The sequence below is a fragment of the Cherax quadricarinatus genome, chromosome 23 (assembly GCF_038502225.1).
Source record: "Cherax quadricarinatus isolate ZL_2023a chromosome 23, ASM3850222v1, whole genome shotgun sequence".
In the NCBI taxonomy this organism is placed as follows: Eukaryota; Metazoa; Arthropoda; class Malacostraca; order Decapoda; family Parastacidae; genus Cherax; species Cherax quadricarinatus.
Genome location: NC_091314.1, coordinates 36,801,020 through 36,807,908, shown reverse-complemented (window position 1 = coordinate 36,807,908; position 6,889 = coordinate 36,801,020). Strand labels below are relative to the sequence as shown.

The window sequence follows — 6,889 nt, the reverse complement described above, 5'->3', positions numbered from 1 at the left end:
GACTAATCCCCATTCAGATTTCACCCCATTAATGGTAACTCTCTGCTTTCTATTGGTAAGCCATGCCTCTATCCATGCTAGAACATTACCTCCTATACCATGAGCTGCCACTTTTCTTAAGAGTCTCTTGTGAGGTACTCTATCGAAGGCTTTACTAAAATCCAAATAAACAATATCATATTCTTTACCACTGTCAACTGCTTCAAATGTTCTATTGAAGAACGTCAGTGGTGACCTGTACTTAACTCTGTGAAGAAGTGTCTTGTGTGCTCTCCGTGGACTGAACCAAAATGCCCTCCATCGAGCGACATCCATTCATTTCCAACTCCTCTCCTTGGCAAAATACCACATATGCTAACCTATACCTGCTAATCAGGTCCTCACTCCTACGTCTGCCAACATCGTTGTCTCCAGCACTGAGACAGATAATAGGATTTCTCCCATTACCTCTCATAATGTCATCCAGACGGCTAACAATATCCTTCATCCCAGCCCCAGGAAAACACACTCTCTGCCTCCTACTCCTATCCTTCAAGCAGAATGCCCTGTCCATGTACCTAATCTGGCTATCCCCAACAACAACAATGCTTTTACCTTCCTTGTCGACGTCCGTGGTGATGTTCCTAGTAGTCAACTCACATTCGTTAGGTAGCACAACACCTTTACTTGTGGAATTCGTCAAGACGTTCTCGATGGTCTTTGTTGGTGTTTCTAGGGATGTCTCACTTACGTCTGCCAATGCTTCCTTGGTGCTCAGTGTGGCATTTCCAGTAGAACACCCACATTCGTCAGGTAGCACCGAAAATGGGTTGGAAGTTTCCACATTAGTCTTCTGGTTCCTCGTTGTTTCTGCCTCTCCAACAGTCTTCTTGATCCTCAGCTTGATTCCATGTTGCCCGGCCACTGACCAAGTTCCCCTCTTAACCTGGGGACTACGAATCCTCTTGTTCTCGTCCGTTAATCGCCGTATCTCCAGCTAAGCAGCCCTAAGCTCTTCTTTCAGCTGCTGGTAAAGTTGCTCAAGAGAGGGCATCCTGGTTCAAATTCACAGAGACGGTTCAGATTCACAGAGACCAAATTCAGATTCACAGAGACACAGGCGTACCTTACATCGTCTCTGTTAGAGGCATTTCGATGCTCATTCAGGCGGACTGCAAGATCTCTGCTTGTCTCGCCTACATATTTCTTGGGACAGAATTCAAAGGGAGTAGTGTAGACGCCTGTTGTAGAAGTTAGAGGTGTGGGGCTGCGTTTCGTAGTGAGGTCTTTGATAGAAGATGTATTTATGGTGGAAACGTTGATGTTACTCATAGGAAGTGCCCGGCGAGTATTCGTGGCAACATCACCACATGGGGGCACTATGAACTGCTTAGGGTTTTTTTCCATGGGCGATTTGTTGAGGATAGCTTTTGCCTTGAGTCTGCAATCTCGGATGAAGAGATGTTAGAAGTGATCAAGGTCCCAGGACCGAAACGTTTTCTAATAAATATATCATAGTGTTTGCTTACGTGTCTTTCTAAACCGACATGGTTATTTTAATGTTATTTTAGTGTTTTATGCGTCCATCCTTGGTTTAGAAAGACACGTAAGCAAACACTACAACATATTTATTAGAAAACGTTTCGGTCCTGGGACCTTGATCACGTTTTCTAATAAATATGTTGTAGTGTTTGCTTACGTGTCTTTCTAAACCAACTTGTCGGTATTTATTACCAAGGTTTATGCCATCGCGTCCAACCTTACCGGTGTTGTGCAAGAATTGTGGAAGATGGCTAACGTGGTTCCTATATTCAAATCAGGGGATAAGTCCACTCCTTCAAATTATCGTCCAATAAGCCTGACATCTATAGTGGGCAAGTTATTAGAATCAATTATAACTAACATTATTAGAAGTCACCTTGAGGAGCATAACTTGATAAATGAATCTCAGCATGGATTCACGAGAGGTCGTTCCTGCCTGATACATTTGCTGACGTTCTTCAATAGAACATTTGAGGCAGTTGACAGTGATAAAGAATATGATATTGTTTGATAAATTAGACACATGTGCAACTCTTGGGTATCTTTATCCTCAATAAAGATACCCAAGAGTTGCACATGTGTCTAATTTATCAACATGTCGGTTCTCTGAACCATTCATCTACAAACATGATATTGTTTATTTGGATTTTAATAAAGCCTTCGACAGAGTACCTCACAAGAGACTCTTAAGAAAAGTGGAAGCTCATGGTATAGGAGGTAAAGTTTTAGAATGGATAGAAGCATGGTTTACCAATAGAAAGCAGAGAGTTACCATTAATGGGGTGAAATCTGAATGGGGATTAGTCACTAGTGGCGCTCCACAAGGATCAGTTTTGAACATAAGAACATAAAGGAGGAACACTGCAGCAGGCCTGCTGGGCTATACTTGGCAGGTCCTTTACAATCCATCCCACTAACAAAACATTTGCCCAACCCAATTTTCAATGCCACTCAAGAAATAAGCTCTGATAACGCTATCCACTCTCATATGCAACTCCCACTCAAATCCAACCCCTCTCATTCATGTATTTATCCAACCTATATTTGAAACTAACCAAGGTTTTAGCCTCAATAACCAAACTACGTAGACTGTTCCACTCATCAACTACCCTATTTCCAAACCAATACTTTCCTACATCCCTTCTAAATCTAAGCTTTTCCAATTTAAATCCATTACTGCGGGTTCTCTCCTTGAGAGATATCCTCAACACCTTTCTAATATCCCCCTTTTTAATACCCATCTTCCACTTGTACACTTCGATCATGTCTCTGCTTCTCCAATAACTCCTCCGTCTCTACCAACTAGTGACGTCACTTCAACAACAACCAATGAGAAGCCTTTACCTCCATCTCTTCCCACTGAAACCAACCAATCAGAGACCTTGCCACCAGCAACAGCTTCCTATTTGTCCACTGCAGCCAACATTGAATCTACATCTCCACCTTCATCACCGCATGCCAAGAGTTACACATGATACAATTCAAGCTTATGAAGTTGATTCTTTTTATCCATGGAATGGAATCACTTTCTGCACCACAGCTCACTATGCTCAAGATATGCTGTTATCTGAACTACACAGTCACCTTACCAACAAGACAGTCAAGTTTGCCATCGATCCCTCTTTCAAAGGAGCTGGTATCATACACTTTCATCTGTACTAAAGCATATTCAAGATAACTCTGAGATTCCCGGCAATCAATACTTGTTAACACGTCTTATGATCATCCCGATCCAACGATTCAAACGCATTGTGAATGGAGCTGAAATCAACAAGAATGAAGTTATGGTAAAACAACGACATAATTCGAAGTGAACACCAACTCCATGAACTGACCAATCAACGATGAGCTTCTCCCTTGTCGCCTTCAGACACCTATCACCAGCAAGTCTTAATTTCTTCCATCAAGGGAGATGCAATCAGCATCTGCAGAGTTTCTGTGCCTTCTACATCGTCTTCGTCAGTGTTTCTCCAGGCTTAGCAGTTGGGTCTAGTCCTGACTCTTCTCTCTTCGACTCAAGACATTCCTCACACCGTCTATTCCTCGACCTATTCCCACTTACCCCCTCGCCCCTTGGGGTCTTTACCTGTGAGTCTTCATTCATTCATTCATTCAAGTTGTTTCAAGTCTTTACTTGAAAGTGTGGTATTTAACCTGTTTTAAATATATATGGGTAAATAAAGCTTGTTCTGGAGTCACATTAGCAGAATTATTATCTTAAGTGTTGTATGTGTCACCTGAGGATTCGTCAGTATCACTTTTCTCAAGTAAAGTGGTGAACTAAAGGAACTTTTTTAGCTGGGTAGGTTGGTTGTTTGGGTAGTTCTGTTGCAAAATTAAAATTCTACTCATTATAAATTAGCATATCTTCAGTAAACCATTTTCAATTGATGATCGGCCTCATGAGTCCTTAATATTTTTATAAATTATGGAGATGCGGGGTATCGATCCCCGTACCTCTCGCATGCTAAGCGAGCGCTCTACCATCTGAGCTACATCCCCGTGACTGGAAATGCCGGGGATCCAACCCGGGACCTTTCGCATGCAAAGCGAACGCTTTACCTCTGAACTATGTGTTGGCTTTACGTGTTTCTCTTTTGAAAATCACCTCTTTCAGCAGACTTTTGGACTACCCATGGGTTCGCCACTCAGTGCAGTCCTAGCGAACCTATACATGGAACATCTAGAAGCCGAACGTTTCTCCACCATTATTCCTTCGTCTGTCACCTGGCTCCGTTATGTTGACGACATTCTCCTCATAACTCCTAAACGCTTCAACGTTCAAGCTCTCCAAGACAAGCTCAACCAGGTCGAGCCTTCAATCCAGTTCACACTTGAAGAAGAGGTCGACAACACTCTTCCTTTCCTTGATGTTCTACTCTGCAAAGCTGACCACGAACTTCGTTTTAAAGTCTATCGAAAACCCACCAACCAAAACGATCTTCTCCACTTCTACTCTCACCACGACACCAAAACCAAACGTGGTGTAATTATAGGCTTCTTCCTGCGTGCACTCAGAATCTGCAGCAACGAGTTCCTTGAGGAAGAATGCACTATAATTGAACAGGTATTTTCCAAACTCCACTATCCTCGTCACTTCATCAGAGACTGCAGACGACGAGCATTAAACATCTTCAACACACCCAGAGAAGACACTGCCGAGAAGAGATACATAGTCCTTCCCACCAACTCCATTGCCAAACATGTTTCCAACATCTTTGCCAAAACATCATTCCAAGTATCTACCTCCACAACCACGACCATCAAGGACATCACCAGTAGTAGGCAGGACAAGCCTCAATCCTCTGCAGGGGTATACATAATCCCTTGTAATGACTGCAACAAGTTATACGTGGGCGAAACATCAAGGGACCTCCAAACACGTATTTCAGAACACCAATACGCAAGCAGGTCTGACGACACAAGGAATGCATGCGTACAACACCGTAATTCACACAACCACTTGATAAACTACAGAAACTCAAGACTTATCGCCACAGAAGACAACACCCAATACCGAAGAATCCTGGAATCATCACTTATTTCTGTATCCGACAACTTCAACCAGAATAGTGGCTTCTATAACATAGCTGAACCACTTGCCAAGAAACTTCTTCATCGCTATCCCACATAAGAACACTGTAGAAGGTCTGCTCACAAACTTGTCCAGTCTCCTTTCCAAGCTACCCAAGTTTTTAGACTCTACAACCCAACTCGGTACATCATCAGATGCAGCATTCTTCACCTGACCTCAGCCGGACTATAAATACTCGCGTTCCTTCCACCCCAGGTAGTTCTGTTTGTGACTTGAAAAAGCCCACTGTGTGGGCGAAACGTAGTCAATAAAGGATCACATTATACTGCATTTGTGTTTATATTGCCATGAACTACACTCCCTTAGCAATAACAGTGTGCGATTTTCTACTTGAAGTTATTTTGTTGAGCTTTCATATTTTGTGCTTTAATTCTGGGATTCGCATCAACTTCTTGTGTGCTGACTGTTGTGTTGATTTATAATGTGATGCACGATCTCTACCTCTGTGAGGTTGTAGAACTGTAGTCTTACTCTTCCAGGACACCAATGGAAATAAGACACTTTGGCTTTTTTGGGGGTTATTCTACGTAATTTACACTATGAATGATAGCTGTACTTATGTGTACCTGAACCTAAATAAACTGATTTTGTATTCAATTGTCACGTGTCCTGGATCTGGTTTCGTCTTGCTGGTCAGTCTATGTTTACTAAGTTATTTAGGTGGTACATATAAGAATAACTATCATTCATAGCAACATATGTGTAAATCAGGTAGGATAACCCAAAGAAAGTCAAACTTATTTCCACTGATGTCCCTTTATTTAGTCTTCTGAATCTCCTGCATGTGTCAAATTATCAAATATTTCCTGCGGCGTAGTGTGGCACTTCACAGGTAACCAGATATTAATATGTTCAATACTATTGTAGGTTTTCTCGCTGTCTAAACTTCACGTTCCATTATGCTCCTCTGCATTCTTCAAATTTCCTCCCACACCATGGGTATGGTGTGACTACCATCCACACTATAGGAATGGTGTGACTACCACCCACACCCTGGGTATGGTGTGACTACCGCCCTAACCATTAGCATGGTGTGACTACCGCCCTAACCATTAGTATGGTGTGACTACCACCCACACAACGGGTATGTTGTTACCACCACCCACACCATCGATATGTTGTGAAACACCACACATTTCATGGGTATATTGTGAATTCCACCCACTCTATGGATATGATGTGACCATCACCCCAGTATGGATATGTTGTGACCAGCTCCCACACCATAGGTATGTTGTGACCACCCACACCATGGATATGTTGTGACCAGCACCTACACCATGGGTATATGGTGCATAATGAAGGTATTAAACTAAACTCTTGGTGTCTCTGCCACCGTTATCATTTACTCTGAGACTCTCTCTCTTTACCCTTCCTGCTCCTTTCTGTTATTCCACTAAACCTATTACTGTCCTTGTCAATTAGTGCCACTGGCTTTCCAATATCCACCTCGTTTTGCCTATTACTAGTTCTCCTGAAGTCGCAGGGTAGGAGAACTAGTAATAGGCAAAACGAGGTGGATATTGGAAAGCCAGTGGCACTAATTGACAAGGACAGTAATAGGTTTAGTCGAATAACAGAAAGGAGCAGGAAGGGTAAAGAGAGAGGAGGGTCTTTAAATATATATTACACAAATAGTCGCAGTGCTAGGAATAAGATGGACGAGTTGAGACTAGTTGCTAGTGCAGGTAACATTGATGTATTTGCCTTAACTGAGACGTGGTTTAATTCAAAATGTCGGGACATGCCTGCGGAATGTCACATTCAGGGTTT

The 6,889-nt window shown here is 42.5% G+C and overlaps 1 non-coding gene across 1 annotated transcript; it reads right to left on the bottom strand.

Moving 5' to 3' along the window:
* Positions 1 to 3,950: 3,950 nt before the first annotated feature.
* On the bottom strand, positions 3,951 to 4,023 carry TRNAA-AGC (transfer RNA alanine (anticodon AGC)). Its single transcript has one exon. It is a non-coding gene; the product is annotated as a tRNA-Ala (tRNA).
* Positions 4,024 to 6,889: the final 2,866 nt, after the last annotated feature.